Source organism: Cupressus sempervirens, chromosome 7 (assembly GCF_028749045.1).
Source record: "Cupressus sempervirens isolate cs-2001-9-10 chromosome 7, ASM2874904v1, whole genome shotgun sequence".
Taxonomy (NCBI): Eukaryota; Viridiplantae; Streptophyta; class Pinopsida; order Cupressales; family Cupressaceae; genus Cupressus; species Cupressus sempervirens.
The window spans coordinates 925113252-925131368 of record NC_143124.1 but is presented as its reverse complement, the minus strand read 5'-3'; the positions used below and the strand labels follow the sequence as shown (position 1 = coordinate 925131368).

Genomic DNA, 18117 nt, shown 5'->3' with positions numbered 1-18117 from the left:
AAATAGCTAATAGCTATGTGTTTGCACATCTTGTAGTTGCTTTATAGTAGAGCATATGATGCATTGTGCCAAGTAAATTCATCTGCATTTTGCACTTTTGTTGTTTCTCCCTTGTAGCTATTCATAGCAAACCAAGTCTTCACGGCACCATGATTGACATCATTTGTTTGCAAGCGAAGTGTGTCAACTATTTTGGCAAGTGAATTTAGGGAAAGAATGGATCAGCTAATCCTGTCATATCTCCAGAATCAAGGCCGCCCTCCCATAGCTTGGGATCTGTAGGAGCAGGAGCAAGAAGCAGAAGAACAAGAAGATATGGGCCAAAATGAAGGTCCATTTGACATTAGAGACAGACCAACATTCATAACTTTTACATAATTAACATTGAAAAAACTAATTTATTGTCAAGGTAATCAATCTGTGAAAAGGTCATGTAATCTACCAAGCTAAAAGCATCTCAAATTTCACAGAGTAACTAATTTTCATAGTTATGCCTAGTGGCAATACAAGACACACTTTGGTTGCTTTAGTGTAATAACCTCAAAAATTGGGGTAGTGTCGAATGTGTGTGTTGTGATTTTTACACTGCTTTTGCACAAGGCTGCTTAAACCAACACCACCAAAGTGGCAGAAAATGCCATAGATGTGGAAGAAATCCTGGAAGGCAACCAAACAAAGGTTTTAGCCAATATCTTCAAAATAGGTTTCTTTAATGTAGAAGGCACCAAAAGTTGGTACATAGGCATCTGCTATGTCGATTCCCTGAGGAGGCAATTGCTTGGACAATCAATGTGGACCACCCATTGAGGTTTGTAGAATAGAAGGGTTGTCTGGTATGACCCATTTGACAGGACCCTAGGAATCTCCATGGTTGAACTGACCCAGAATCTGGGTGTGCAGGCTAACATACCATTAATATAGTTTTCAATGCTTCTTACTAGCAATAAAGCATGTTTTATCAGCCCATTATTTAGCTGGTTCACCTTTATTACTTCAAACAATCTAATCCAATGTTTATAACAGTAGAGTTTTGTTTATTAGAATATGATACATTTTTTTATTTTTGCATGTCCAGGTTACATACTCCATATTCTTAATATATGGTTCAATTTCTTTTTGTACTAGTCTAGTTTTAATTGCTTTAAAAAAATTTAAATGACTATTGTTTGGAATTATCAAGTATAGATTAACCCAGACTCTACCAAAGGCCATAAAGCATGAGGAATGGCAAGAGCAATGCTTGGTAACTGGGAAGAAGCTGCCAAGGATCTGCATCTGGCATCAAGTCTTGATTATGGTGAGGAAATTGTAGTTGTTTTAAAGAAGGTAACAAGGCATTTGCAATTGTTTTAGTTAAGGTAATGAACAATCTATATGCATAATAACAAACATTTAGAGATGGTGGATGATAATCATTTGATATGTACACACAGGTTGAACCAAATGCACTTAAAATTGAAGAGCATCACAAGAAATATGAATGACTATGCAAGGAAAGGGATGATAGAAAGAAAGAACATGATAGGCAACATCGCCGATCTGAAGCTAAGGTAATATAAAGTTTGCACTATTATCCTTTTTTGTAACTTTTATAACGCATATAGCTAATAATGGTCCTAATTCATTTTAAGGCTGCCTATGAACAAGCCAAGAAACAAGAACAATCTTCAACAGGTAGGAAATAATGGCCCTAATTCGTTTTCACTTCTATGCTCATTATGATAGTAATTGTATCATAGCTAAGCTAGCTTATTTTAGGTCCACAATTTGACAAATAAGAGAATTGGTAGGTCAAATAACAATTTTAAAAAAATCTTTAAGTTTAATCTGGCAAAGTTTCAAAATACAAACATTTTATTGATCAGTATTACACACTATATTGTGTAGAAACTAATCAACTTTCCAATGGGTATATTACTATGTTTTGTTAGTGAACTAGTAAATGTTTTGCTAATTATTGGTTCTTGTCAAATAGTGTGGCCAATATGTGGGTTGGCTTGTGGTTGTATGAGTGTGCCTCTTTTATAAGTACATGTATTGCTATTCTCTTTTGAACAAATCAATATTTGCAAAATAGTGTGTTATTTTCTTTCTTTTAGTAACATGTCTCTATTGATAGTCCTTCATGGATGGAAGACATTGAATTCATATGTCATACTCTGATAGATAGTTTGGGATAGCTGAGCTTATTGTGTATGCATTAATCTCTATGTATATGTGAATATTTATTAATGCAAACCATACACAGAGAGTCTTTTTAGGTTGTCTTTGTGTGCAACTATGCAACTTTACACATTTGGAATTCATGATGTGAATGACAATCTTCATCCATATAATGCTATTTTAAAATTTAGGACTTTGTCTTGTTATGTGTTGTGATATATAATTAATATTTGTTGAAATTGTAGGAAGAAGCTTGCACAGAGACTTTTGTTTGATAAAAGTGAAAATGATGATCATGAAAGAAGCATATTGACAAAGTTGAAGCAACAGTGTGGTGGTCAGTTTACTTCTAAAATGGAGGGAATGGTATGCTACATCATACATTAATAAAAAATTCACTTTGATTCTTATCAATGAAGTTAATCTAATTGCAAATTATGTAAAAATCTGTGTGCTTGTATGTAGGTCATAGATTTAACATTAGCAAAGGAGAACCAAGGGCATTTTGACAATTATCTTAATGAAAATTCTCAAGCACATTCTGGCATAGACTTGACTATGATAGTTTTAACAATTGGGTTTTGGCCGAGTTACAAATCATTTGATCTTAACCTGCCAACCAAAATGGTATGCCCATTTTGTATACAATATACCTTTTAAATTTGCCAATTTCTGAAGCAGTTTAACATTTTGACCTTTGCTACTTAATGCAAGTAAGATGCGTAGAGGTGTTCAAGCAATTCTATCAGACAAAGACAAAGCATAGAAAGCTTACATGGATATAATCTCTGGGTACTTGTAATATTAATGGGAAGTTTTACCCTAAGCCTATGAAACTTGTTGTTACTACTTACTAGGTAATTGCCTTTTTGGTTGAAAACTGGCTGATAGTTAGATTCCTTGATTCATATAAAATGGCATTATAGGTCATTTTCTACTGATCATTATTGGGAATTTCTTCTTCCAGTTTCTGGTTAAGAATTAGTTGGGTAGGATAAGCTAAAGCAATGGTTAATGTCATTAATTATTTATGACCATACATTGATAATTTGATTCATTTTCTACTTATGCTATCTGTTTAAAGGAAAACTAAAATTGATGTGTTATAGAAACCATAAATATGCAAAGTGAATACATCACATTTATCAGTGTCAGTTTCCTTGATATATCTGGAATTCACTTATTTTTCCTTGTGTAACTTACTCTATGGTTATGAGACGTAGGTATCAGCATTCTTGCTATTCAATGCATCCGAAAGGCTAAGTTACTCAGAAGTGAAGACTCAATTGAATTTGACCGATGAAGATATTGTTAGATTGCTACATTCTCTTTCATGTGTGAAACATAAAATTCTCAATAAAGAGCCAAATACAAAAATTGTGGCATAAACAAATGTCTTCGAAGGCAATTCAAAATTCACTAATAAGATGAGGAGAATCAAGGTATGAACTCTGATATAACAAATTGTATACTATTTTGTCTGTCTATTTTTAACAAAAATTAATGCATGTGTAGATCACATGGGAATTGGTTTCTACCTGATTGTAGATTCCACTCCCATCAGTGGATGAGAAAAAAAAGGTAATTGAGGATGTGGATAAAGATAGACGTTATGCAATTCTAATCAATAAATTATGAGTTAGCTAAAGATCAATGCTAATATGTTTTCTCATGAATCTTTTTCTAGGGTGTTGCTACTCTAACTCCTAGACTGATTTAACTTCATTTTAAAGTACTAGCATTTACTCCTAGACTGATTTAACTTCATTTTAAAGTACTGGCTCTGAATTTGTATTGATTAGATGTCATTTTAGAGTAGTATAGTTGTAATATGGATAATATGGTAACAAAAGGTGATCAATGCCAATGGTAGTCACTTGGTGTTAAAGAAATCAAGAACATTTTAGAGGAGACTTGGAATATTGTATTGGCTATGTCATTTGTGGTTCTTCTGATAAGGTGTTAAATTGTTGATAGAAGCAACAAAAGTACTTCATCCCAGACAAATAGGTGTTGAAGCTCTACTTCTTGTCCTCCAAATGATCAAAGCTTTTAATATGGATAATATAGTAATCAAAGTTGATTGAATGGTATTTACCTTGCATTTAAAAAATTGGCAATATTCGAATAGAAAAATCTGGAGCATCATGAAGGAGGCTTGGTCACATCCTAGATATCATTTTGAAATTTACCATACAACATTGTTTAAGAGCATCACTATGTTTGTTCATTAGACACCCACTGTTTCTTTCTCTATTCACTCTTTATAGGAAATGAATTTTTGAATAGAGGGACGTTTTTTGCTAAGTGAATACTAACAATGACGATGCTCGAACACATAACATTGTTCAAAATTTGCAAGTGTATGGTTGTTGTATCAAGACTAAGGAAATTGTGAGGAATTTGGGTTTGGAGCCTCAAGAGGAGGGCATTAATCAAGCTCCTCTCTGGCTCCATCTATAGTAGATGTGGAAACTTGACTAAGTGTCAAAAAACTCAACTTGGTCAGACCTAAAGTGATATTTGTTTTACTCGACTCTTATCGATACTCGTCCAACTTTATGGGCTTGCCCTAACTATTACCTTTGAGTTGAGATCAGGTTTAAACTAATTGATCTCGATTCTCAACTAAATACCTTTGAGTTGAGATCAAATTTGAACTAATTGATCTCAATTGAATACCTACCACTAGGGCCCTGACTTGCTCAAGATTTCCATCTGACAGCCCCTAAGACTTCAAAATGTTGCCAAGCTACAACTTAAAATAACAGAGTACACACTGTAAAAGCCAAAAGAGAGGGTCCTCATTTCCGTCGGGATGAAGGTGTGAAAAGGTCACAATGGCACTGAAGCAAAATTTCAATCAAAGAATAAAAAGTAAAAACTTAGTATCTACTTGATGTGTACTCAAAGGCTTTTATTCTATTTAGGAATGTTGTGTCACTGTTCACCCTGTTGCAAGCAAGTGCACACGAGGATGAAATGAAAAGTTCCACCCATGAAAAATGATTAAGCTGGTAAGGACAGTGAGGACAGTGCCATGAAGCAATAATGGTTATGAAGGTGTGAAAAGGTCACAATGGTACTGAAGCAAAATTTCAATCAAAGAATAAAAAGTTAAAACTTAGCATCTACTGGATGTGTAATCCAAGGCTTTTATTTTGTTGAAGAATGTTGTGTCACTGTTCACCCTATTGTAAGCAGGTGCACATGAGGATGAAATGAAAAGTAAGTTCCACCCTTGAAAAATGATTATGCTGGTAAGGACAGTGAGGACAGTGCCATGGACATTTATATGTAGCCTGAAAATGGTGTTATTGAAGGTTGGTTTTGCAAGCATTTAACTTGAGGAACACAAACAAGGTTTAGAGCTTAATGTGCTTGTTTTATTAGCTCTAATGAAAATGGTTCTAATGATATTTCTCGTATTCATGTTCCCTCTTCATGAGAATGAGCTCACTTTGATGCTTGTTTATGATAACACATTACAAATGATTAAAGGAAACGACTATGCAATGAATCAAAACATGTACAACTAAATGATATGGCAAAATATGAGTTTATTGTTTACTACTAAGATTGACAAGAGAGATTTCAGACCTATTATCAGTCACAAATCAAACTGTAACAATTCAATCCATAGGTTTTAATGCCATATAATCAACATGTATCACATCCAAATGTTAGCTAGCTATTGTAGGCTTCTGTAGACCACTTTGGGACTAGTGAATGACCACTTTAAGGTATGATATGAAGTATGATCTACAATAGAAAGACTGATATTATCCTACACGGGTTTGATATGCAATTTCCAACCATCATATTCAGTGCCATGAATCTAATATGCACTTTCAGCCACTATATCCCTTAAGATATGGTAAGTTTGAATGACACCAAATTTTTCTTTGCTTCAAGCGACTTGGAGGGGTGACTTGGTGAGCTGACTCGACGAGATGACATGGCGAGTGGACTTGGTGAGTGAACTTAAAGAGTCAACTTGGCGAGGTGACTTCGTGAGCATACTTGAACAATTGACTTGGTGAGTTGACTTTGGGAATAGACCTAGCAAGCTGACATTAGCGGCCTTAAAGAGGTGACTTGGTGGGGCAGATTAGCAAGCCTACGTAGAGAGCCCCACTTGGTGAGACGAGATGGTGAGTCGACTTGGTGAGATGACTTGGAGAGCTAACTTGGTGAGCAGACTTAAGGAGTCAACTCATTGAGGCGACTCAGTGAGGTGACTTGATGAGCGAACTCAAAGTCAACTTGGCGAGTGTATACTTGAAAAATTGACTTGTTGACATGACTTGGTGGGGTGACTTGGCGAGCCCACCTAGTGAGCGTACTTGAACAGTTGACTTGGTGAGCCAAACAAGTGAGCTGACATGGTGAGTGGGCTTAGAGAAGCAACTCAGTGGGGCAACTTGGCAAGCACACATAACGAGCCAACTTGTAGAGGCAAGGTGGTAAAACCACTAGGTGAGCCAACTTGGTGAGCTGAATTCAAGAGTCAACTCATTGAGGTGACTGGGTGGGGGTGACTTGGTGAGCTAACTTAGGGGGCATACTTGGTGAGCGAACATAAAGAGTCGACTTGGTGAGTGTACTTGAATTGTCGGCTTGGCGAGTTGACTAGGGGAGTCAGCTTGGCGAGCTGACATGGCGAGTTGACTTAAAGTGGTGAGTTGGTGGGGCAAGTGGGGGTGACTTGGTGAGCCGACCTAGAGAGTTGGCTTAGGGGGCAGACTTGGTGAGCGAACTTAGAGAGTTGACTTGGTGAGCATACTTCAATTGTCAGCTTGGCGAGCTGACTTGGGGAGCCGGCCTAACGATCTAACATGGTGAGTGGGCTTAAAGTGGCAAATTTGGTGGGGCAAGTTGGTGAGCGAGCTGACTTGGTGAGCGAGCTCGATGAACGGACCTAAAGATTGACATTAATGAGGCACTTTGGTGAGGTGACTTGATGACAAAACTCAAAGAGTCAACTTGGCGAGCATACTTGAACAGTCAACTTAGTGGGGCAAGTTAGCAAGCCAACTTAGCGAGTCCAATCAATCAAGAGGAAATAGTTGAGAGCTTAGAGTGACACAATTTTTAGATGATCATATGAAATGAAATGGGTGTGCGAGTAGAAAGAAACTAGAAAGACATTGTGTATAGATGAAGGCATGAAATGGATGGTTTTGGAGCACTCAGCACAAACACTCAACATTCAATACATATCATCATTTGAGATCAAATGGGTGTATGGGATTATATGCATAGTAAATAATAAAGGAGGGAATTGAACCCTCCCTGAGGCTCATAGTTGTTGAGGTCCACTTCAACAATGGCCCTTCCTGTGAAACTGTTGTCTAAAACCTTTCTAACGAGATAATGTGTTATGAGCTCTTCATCAGTGGGATGGAACATGAATCTAGGAGGCAGTTGTGCATCACCCATATGAGTGATGCATAATTGCCTCCTGAATTCACATTCCATCCCACTGATGAAGAGCTCATAACACATTATCTCATTAGAAAGGTTTTAGACAGCAATTTCACAGGAAGGGCCATTGCTGAAGTAGACCTCAATAACTGTGAGCCACAAATTTTTTTTGACTAACCATTGGAAAATTTTGACCAATGCCATGTAGTTTCCTACCAAGCATTGGTCAAAATTTTGATCAATGTCCCGTAGTTTTCTACCAAGCATTGGTCATAATTTCGACCAATGAACTGGTGATTTCTACCAAGCATTGGTCAAAATTTTGACCAATGAACTGGTGATTTCTACCAAGTATTGGTCTAAAGTTCGACCAATGAATGGCAGAAAATGTCCTAACAATGACAACATTTTTTGACCACCGTATTGGTCAAAATTTTGACCAATACCCTGTGGTTTTCTACCAAGCATTGGTCAAAATTTTGACCAATGCCTTGCAGATGTCTACCAAGCATTGGTCAAACTTTCGACCAATGAATGGCAAAAAATGTGCTAACAATTTCAACATTTTTCGACCAACCAGTAGGTTGGTCAAATTTTTGACCAAAATTTTTTTGACTAATGTGTTGGTCAAATTTGGCTGAAGTTTGGTAAAAAATTGGGTCAAAATTTTGACCAATAAAGGTCAAAAAATGAGCCCAAATGTACTAGTGACTGCAACTTTGTAACCAACTCTTCTGATGCCAAATTTGTAGAACTTCCACTATCAATAATCACTTTATAGCATTTTCCAACCATCTTACATCTTGTCTTCAAATGAATTCTGCTTAAAACAGGTTCCTCATCACTTCCCTTATTACATAAGGTTCTTCTCACCATCAAATTTTCTCTAGCCTTTGGTCCACTTGGTGAACCCTCATCATCTCCTTGAATCACAACATTTATATTACCTTGCCCACTTTTAGAGGATCTACATTCAAAAGATCTATGTTCCTCTGTACCACATCTAAAACAATTACCATGAAATCCACCTCTAGAATAAGAAATACCTCTTCCTCGGTAAGAATTAGTACCTCCTCGATAAGAATTACTACTTTTCCATTCAATCTTGCCTTTTTCATCATTCTACCACTCAAATTTTCCTTTATCTTGCACAAAGCTTTCAGATCTACCACCTTCACCATAAGATCTACCTCTGCCTCTCTAAAATCTACCACCCCTACCTCTTTGTCTTTATTCATGCTTCTTTTTCAAGATCTCCTCAACTTTCAAGGCATATTGGTATGCTTCTTCCACACTTTCCAATTGCACAAAACTTATTTCATCTTGTAGTCTAGATATTAATCCATTTATGTACCTTGCAATTTTCTCGACATCATCATCCACATGTCTAGATCTGATGTCCAATCTATAGAATTCCTCAGTATACTCTTTCACTATCATGTCCTTTTGTTTCAAATTTTGCATCTTTCTCAACAAGCTAACTTGGTAATCAGTAGGAAGGGATTTGTTCTTTACCTTGTTCACCATCTTTGGCCAAGTTCTGATCTTCTCCTTTCCTCTCCTTTGTCTATCAATTTACAAATGCTCCCACCATAGTGAAGCATGACCTTTCAGCCTAGTAACTGAAATCTTCACCTTCCTATTATCAGGAGTGTTTTCATACTCAAATAACTTCTCCATATTAGAGATCCAATCCAACCCAACATTAATATCCAACTTTCCATCATAAGGAACAACTTCTACAACAGGCTTTGAATTTTCCCTAGACAAAACTCGTAACAATCTTTCCTCGTCTTGATCTTCCTCGAGTTCTAGATTATGGTTTGGTGTTGTTGCTTCATCATCACTTACATCATCAAGATGTGCTCCTCTCCTCTGGGCTATCTCCACAACATCTAATTTGGCTACAATTTGTCTCAATTGATCCAATATAGCATTATCGACATTTCCTCTACCATGAACCATCTTTACAAATTAGGTTCCTACAAGATCGTAACCCTCTGCAGGTTATAGGTCAAATCCATAGATTTTCCACCATACAACCAAATTTGAATTAGGGTTCTACATGATCCAATATCCATAAGGATGAACCTCACACTCTGATACCACCTAACATAGGGAAAGGTTGAATAACTAGGGCCAAAGGCTCACCTAGCTATCTAAACCACCCTGCAAGAGTTAACACAACGGAACCAAACACAAAGAATAGCAACCAAAGGAGGAAGAAGAGTGAAATAATTTTATTAATTCATCAAAATATCTTCATACATGCCCTATTGTAAGGCCTTCTGGGTTATGGCCAAATACAAATACATTCACATTCAAAGATCCAACAACAAATTCACACTTTTTGTTCTGCCCTGTAATCCTCTTCCAAAAACTTACCTAAGTTGAAGACTAAACACTCTATATATACTTGCCAAACTGGCTTACAGATCATTCTAGAACATTACATAAGAGGAAGGCCGACCCAACAATGGTTTGGACACATCCCAAGAAAAGATCTTAACATAAATGTCACGATCAAAATAAAGCTTACAAGTTAGCTCACAGAAATCACATCCAAATGCTGACACTTAGCATAAGCAGGAAAACTCAGCACATGAAGGGTCACTCGACATACACTGGGTAACTCGGCACATGAAGAGTCACTTGGCATACACTAGGTAACTCTGCACATGAAGGAACACTTGGTCAACACTAGATTGCTACAGTAACTCAACATCCATTAGAGCTAGAGTAACTTGGCATCCACTATAACTATAGTAACTTGGCATCCATTAGAGCTATAGTAACTCGACATCCATTAGAGCTACAGTAACTCAGCATCCATTAGAGCTACAGTAGCTCAACATCCACTAGAGCTACAGTAACTCAACATCCACTGGAACTATAGTAACTCGACATCCATTAGAGCTATAGTAACTCGACATCCATTAGAGTTGTAGTAACTTGGCATCAACATGCAGAATGAAAAAAAATGAGTAGGATAACAAGGCAACCCAGGATGCTCCTGCATCATGACCAAACAACAACACTATGGAAATACTTGTTCATGAGGTAGTAGAGGTGTATAAAGACACCTACTATGCTTAGCGATGTGCCAAGGCTGGTAGGGTGGTGGCTAAGAATTCTAGAGAGATGGCAAAGAAATCTAGGGAGTAGTTAGTCATCCAGTTGGCTTCAAATCATACAAAGTGGGCAACAAAGTGAGCAATGCTCCTACAAGACAAAAGCATGGTTGAGAAACAACTAGAGGATGCCCAAGCTAAGGTGATGGTGAGTTGAGCAACATATGTAAGGACAAAAATTGAGGCTTTGGAGGTTGCACTTATATTGAAAGAAGTTATAGAGATACATTCACAAGCACAAGAAATTTTTTATATTTATCGAGAGTAAGTCTACCGACCGCGATAGATATTAGACTCTACAAGGACATATTCTAAGCCCCCTCCCACTTATTTTTCTTCTTCTTAGTAATATTTATTATTATTATCCTATTTTTTTGTATTTAATCCTGGACATTTTTCATATTATCGTTTAGACACAACTATCTTTTTTAGGGGGATGATGTTGTCGGGTAATTAGGCAATTAGATAGTTTTGTGTAACCGAGGGTAGTTATTGACACGACAGTTCACCTCGCGTCTCTTGGCTACTATATGTACCAGTCTTTGTCACAAGTAAAGACATGTTATATTTTGGTAATATAATATTCCATTTGATAATGAATGAATACATAAGTTGCTTCTGAGTTCTTTATAACCCCTATGTTCAATACCTTATTATGTCTTTATACATTAGTTCTTGTTAACCCCAAGAGGGAAAACAACCAATAAAATATTTCTATTTAATCATTCATCCATTGATTCCATGTTAACTTGTGAAACTAATAATAAAACTACTCATAAAATAATCCACAAAACTAACACAATAACACCAAGATTCTTATTGTGAAAACCCTTGGTCATAGGGAAAATCCAAACCTGCTTTAACTTCTACATGAACAGAAGAACCTTATCAATTACCTCCTCACACCCACCCCTGTTGGGTGGTCATTCTAGAGGGTTCATTTGAAAGATGATTTAGCTTTGGTTATCTCTTTGTGCATGTGTTGTTATTCAATGGGTACTTGAATGAATTGGATTATGATAGTGTAATGTTGGTTTACTTATTTTGAAATATTGTAAAGTTCTAATAAAGCTCATGTGTTCACTAAGAAACTAGGTGAAAGAAGGACTACAATTGTCATTGATTAGTTGGCAAAGAGAAGCTAAAGTTTAGTGGCAATTGAGTAATTCTAGTGTTAACCAAGCACATTGTTTCTTGAGTCAAGTGGTAATGTTCACTGAGTGTAGATAAAATAAAATGATGAGATCTGAGGTCTACTTATGATGAAAATAAAGAATGTTCATGAATTTCAAAGGCTAAAGATAAATTTTTTTACAAAATATATGGCTGAAAACTACAATGAAGATCTGATGAAGGATATTTAAGCAAGATGAAGATGACCACAAAGTTCAATGGAGTTCTATTTTTCGAGTTTCTAAATACAGTGAATCTAAGATCTACGATTGTGATTAAGTGGTAAAATTTGGAAGGATCTAGAAGGCTAAAGTTAACTATTTAAGGAGATGATGGGGACCATTTTTGGTTGTTGATCATTGTTGATTATTGGTGATGAAGTGGGAACTAAGGAAGGAAAAAAAAGAGCAAGGTGAATTGACCAGAATAGAGAAAAAAAATCAAGTAGAGGAAGTGCAAGGTGAAACAGAAAGAGTGTGAATTAGCTAGATAGAAATTAGAAGAAAGAAGATCAAGTGACATAGAGTTCTGGTAAAGCAAAGTAGTTCTAAACCTAAAGATATCATTTGACTATTACTTTATTACCATTGTAGTAGAGAAAAAGTCTTAACCGAGTGGACCTAACCAATCCGTGAAATCTTATATGGTAACACCAGTTAGTAATGTTTTAAAGTCCTTTAAAGTAGGCCACTATTTAGAAATGCCAAGGAATGAATAAGGTCCAAATGATATTAGGTTAAACTCCTCTAACCGGGTCACACTAAAAATGTGTATGGAAACCTTTTACAAGGTTGGCTCCTATCAGAGCTTACTTCAAAAGAGTGAATTATTTGGGTTACGTGTCCCAAGTGGTTTTTTCCTTTTCAAGGTTTCTATTTTAAAAATTATATGCTCAATTGTGTGATTGCTTATACATTGGGAATTTTATTTCATGTTTTATGTTTCATGCTACAACTCGACATAAGATAAATAGTTGTTTAGATACTCAATATAGTCATAAGCAGTGAGATAACAATTTAAAGCAAAAAAGATTATAAGTGTGAATTGAGATGTTGAATGTGGTTATCAAGTTAGTGTTGTGAAAGTTTATGAAGTTTAATTTGATGCCGAATTGTTTTTAAGGCCCATGGGATAGCTAGATATAACTAATTCACTCCTCAGTTATCTAAAACATTATATTGTTTTCAATTCAAAGCTTAAGGAGTAAGGAAGAAAGCTCTGTGACAAGAATAATATGAATTTGTGAGTGAAGATTTCAAACATGCTAAAATTTTGACTTGTTGTAAAGATGATGTTGATAGAGAAGGACAATGATTGACAGTTGAAAATCTAAAAAAGACTTAGTTCAAAAAGTCCAATTTCAAAGCAGTAGCTAAAATCTTAGCTTTTCACGAGATGTTTTGGTTGTCGACCAAACTCAAATCTAAAAGGTAGGTGGTTATTAATTAATTAATTAATTAGTTTTTTGAAAATAAGTTTTATTTAATTTTAATATAGGGTAGTGACTTTTCACCTTAAAGTGGTGGAAAAACTATTCAACCAAATATGTGTGTGTGTGTGTGTGTGTGATGTAAACTGTAAAAATAAGAATTCAAATCTTACAATACATAGAAGATGTAATATATATTTTCGAGCAACTCTCTCTCTCTCTCTCTCTCTCTCTCTCTCTCTCTCTCTCTCTCTCTCTCTCTCTCTCTCTCTCTCTCTCTCTCATATATATATATTCGACTGACACATCTAATCCCATGCCCAATGAATAGGACATATTTTTTTTCTCTCTGAGCATTATTAGGGACATGGTGAGTCAAAATATCTCTTAGCATCCAAGTCATCCTATTGGCCAAAAGTAGTGGTGGAGGTGAGAGAATAGCTTAAGTCAATCGCATCTTCTGTCTCCATGGTGAGGGAAATAATTTTGAGTAAACTGAAATCAACTCTATATATATGATGTAGTCCAAGGTAGGAGAATCCCTAGAGGAGATGTCCTAGCCCCCAGCAAATAACCACACCTCTTGTATCAATATGTGTGTGTTTGTAAATGTTAGAAATAGGGATTACTGAGAGGTGGTGGGGGGGGGGGGGAGGGGGGTGAATCAGTAATCTACAAACTTTAAACTATGTATAACAAAGCAATAAAGTAATGCTAAATAGTAACAGTAATAATGCACAAAGTTAACTCATAACACCATATTTTGTTAACTAGGGAAAATTTGGTCAAGAGAAAACCCCGATGGGAATGATACGCACTAGATAATATACTGATATATAAGTTCCTTGTTAGAGGATGGACCTTGTTAGGAGTCAGTGAGAAAATTCAATATAAGGAGTCCCTGTTAGGAGACTTTGAATCCCTATTAGGAGATTCCAACCCTGTCAAGGGTTGTGGTGCAATAGATGCAAGATGAGCCCACTGCCCAAACATGCACTTCCAATTACAAGAAGAGCTCACTACTCAAACAAGTAATTAGACCAAATATAAGTACTGTATCTTCTTCCTTGATTGATCTCTAATCTTTAGCTCAATCTTGGATCACCAAATAGCTCATATAAAACTTCACATTTATCGCTTTCTCAAAAGTTCACATATAATCATAATCTTATAATTTGCACTTCCACATTCTTACCACAAAATGTCCTTTGTATAAATACCATGTCTTTTCACAAATTTCTATTGTGTTGGCTAAGACCATAATCTACTTTTCCAACTTAGAGTAAACATCTAGGATGTTGGCCCTAATTGGACAAGTAATTATTTAAACAAAATGATCATTTCCTTCAATTTTGCTATCTTGTTTCACTTAAAACATGATTATATTTGTTTTGTACAACCCGTATTAACTTTTGAGATTATACACATCATCATCAACATGTATACTATCTCCATCTAACTTTTCTAGTTATAATAAGACTTCAGCAACAAGTTATAAACAAAACAATATACTGTTGTAAACCAAATTCTATACTTGGACAGTTTTTTGATTACCAACTACTAAGTATCTTTATTTTTGAGGTTTCCTGTAAGCATTTACATCATGTGTTGCCATAAATGACAACAATTATATATCACTTTTAGCCAATTGTCAACAATCTCCCCCTTTGGCATTGATGGCAACAAACTAGGGAAAATTGGCTAAGTGACAAAAACTACATCTAATCTATTATTGTGTTAAGTTATTACATATGCTCCCCCTTACAATATACTTTACAATATTCTCCCCTTTTGACAATTCAATTTTCTACAATTACCAAATTTTTGCAATTTCTCCCCCTTTGACATCAATGGCAAAGGTCAAGATGTTAGAAATTTGTCCAAAAATGTTGTCCTTTTTTATGTTGATATGATCTTCATGCAATCATCAAAGTTTGCCTTCAGACTATCCATACCCTTAGTCCATGTTTCCTTGGTGGACTCAGCTGAGGTGAGAATTGCACATAAAGCATATGATGCAATCTCAACTGCATTAAGATTTGAATACAAGAAGTCAGAATATGTGTCCTTGGCCTTGATCCATTCCTCTAACTGCTTCTTAACAAAAGATAATTTCATAGCAATAGATTCTCTAAAATTTGATATCCTCTTCAAAATTTGTTCCTTCTAAAGTTCCAATTTTTTGATGTCATTGTGAATACTGGCCACTTGTCCTTCAAAATCATCTACTTTACAAGATGGATGTTGGATCTAGCTGGATAAAGACCCTAGCTCACTCATCTTTCCTTCTATCTAACTATCAATGTCTTTAGTCAGTTTGTATGATAAGTTACACTTAATATAAGAGTTTTCCCATCCTATTGGCATTTCCAAAGTTCCTTTATACAAGTATCAAGATTAACCAAATCATTCTTGATATTTGATAGATGGTGCTAAACAAGTTAGCATCATGGGAAATATGTGCATTTTCCTTTGTAACATTCAATAAATTGGTAAACTCTTCATCAAATGATTTCATCACTACTTGTGCTCTTTGTTCAGGATCTGACTCAATGTGTTGTATTGCCAAGGTACTGTGCAATCTGTCAGTAACTTCCATTAAGGTTCTCTGTAAACTCTTCACTTTCCTATTCTTCTCAATAAGCTTTGTTAGGGATGAGATAAGATCTATTTGATCATCATCATTAGTAGCTAAACTGGCAAGAGAGAGCAGAGTGGATGAACTAGATGGTTTAGTATCATCCTCCCTTTGTTTCGTAGCTGCCTCTTTTGTTCTTCTTTCTTTTCTCTTTCCTTTACTCTCTTCTCTTCCAATTTCTTCTTCTTCTCTTCTTCCTTAGTTTTCTTTCTCATCTCTCTTTCTACAATTCTTCTCTTTTATTCTTCTTCCTCTCTTTTCTTTTCTTCCTCAAGCAATTTCTACTTGGCCTCCTCTATTTTCTTCTTTTCTACTTCAAGTAGCCTTTTCTCTTCTTCAATCTATCTCAACTTGTCCTCAATATCCTTGATGTTTGGCTCATTGGGTTTGGAATCACCAAATGGATTGGTATCATCAATGTTAATGGTAACATTGGTTTGATCAATTTGCATAGTGTCACCGCTCACTGACACTTCCAAGGTTCTAGGTGTTGGAGGAGATGCTACCTTTGACTTTGTCAACATATGACTGATAGAAACCACAGTCTCACTTCTTATTTTATCCTTTTCACCAACCATAAATAGAAATTGTCTCAATTTATTCCTTAAGTATGGTGCAAGGTTATTCAACAATCTTTTTATTTCTTCTTCATTATCAGTCTTGCAAATAGTTCTAAGCATAGACTTTCAAAGTTCTAGATCTTCTTCCCTTGCAGGAGCCTTCTTTTGAATGAGTCTCTCATAGACTTTGTTGTTAATTATGCTCTCAAGATCCTTCAATTTCAATTTTTTTGCTATGATATATCTCATAGTAGATATATCAATTTGATCCTTTTTAAAATTGTTAGATAAATCATAAAACTTCTTCATCTAAACAAAGTTACCTTCATTAGCATTAGTAGTGTCAATCTTCTCTATCTTCGGCTTCCAAGGTTGTCAAGCTTTGCCTGCTAATTACTTTGTAGGAATCACTTTCTCTTCTTGCTTAGTTTCTTGTTCTTCTACTTCTTCATCACTGGAATCAATTGTCAATAATGTTTTTTTTTCTTTTTCTTGGTCTAGTGGCTTGTTGTTTGACCCTCTTGGTCTTAGTAGTTACTGCTTCCACCAATCTTTCAGATTTTCTTTTTGGTTCACTAGGCTAATCATCTGATACTATTGCATACAGAATGCTCTATTCCAAAGATGTCTTTGCAACAGATACTAACAAAGGTTGAATGTTCAGTATTTCTTGCTTCATTATTTGTCTTATAGCCTCAAATTCACTTTCTATCATTCTAGCCTTTGATAGTGCCTTCTTCATTATAGACTCTACTTTCTTGTGTGATGCCTTCTCCATAGATGCTTGATAAGCTAATTGTGTCATCTCATCATATGTACCAAATCTATATTCTACTTTGTCTATATCCAAATTCAACAACAAATCAATATAACCAACTTCTACATCATCATTTAATTCATAACCCAAGGGATCAGGAAATGTTTCCCAAGGTTCCACTGCTTTAATATAGGTATAATCTGTATCAACCAATATACAAATGTCATCCTTAAATCTATCCACAATAGCAAGTGCAATTCTAAATCTCTATTTCATTTCATTTTGAAATGTTCTCATTATCAGGTTTCCACTGTCTAATGTCTTATCTACAAGATGCCTTCTGCAAGCTTCTGTAATCTTCTCCATTATGCATCTATTACTACTCATTATGTTTGTGATTGATAGATAAGGAAATCTTTTAAGTACATGAAAGAATATGTAATTGATCAATGATTGGAATCTAAACACACCATTCTTTGTTCTCTTGATCTTTCTAGGTTCTTTAAGAGTTGCATTCTCAGTATTTCACTAAGATTCACCTGTTCTTTCTCTACGCATATCTTATATGCTACATAGATGAATCATGCTGAAAGTTCATCGATCTTTGAACTTGCACAAAAAAAATAGGCAATAATTCTACTCAAAAATCTCACACCATCTTGCTTGATGGTGTTGATCACCATAGCCTTTCCATTATACAATGCTTTAGTATAACTTTCATCTTTCTTCTTGACCAATTTCTCACCTATAGGTACACTTCCTTGTTTACTAAGATTAGTTACCTCATGACTAAGGTCGGCGAAAAAATCAACTACATTGTCTTCCATCCATAATTTTCC

At 35.6% G+C, this 18117-nt stretch overlaps 1 pseudogene; it reads left to right on the top strand.

The window, feature by feature from the left end:
* The first annotated feature begins 1224 nt into the window (after positions 1-1224).
* LOC149550574 (cullin-1-like) lies at positions 1225-3801 on the top strand (annotated as a pseudogene).
* Positions 3802-18117: the final 14316 nt, after the last annotated feature.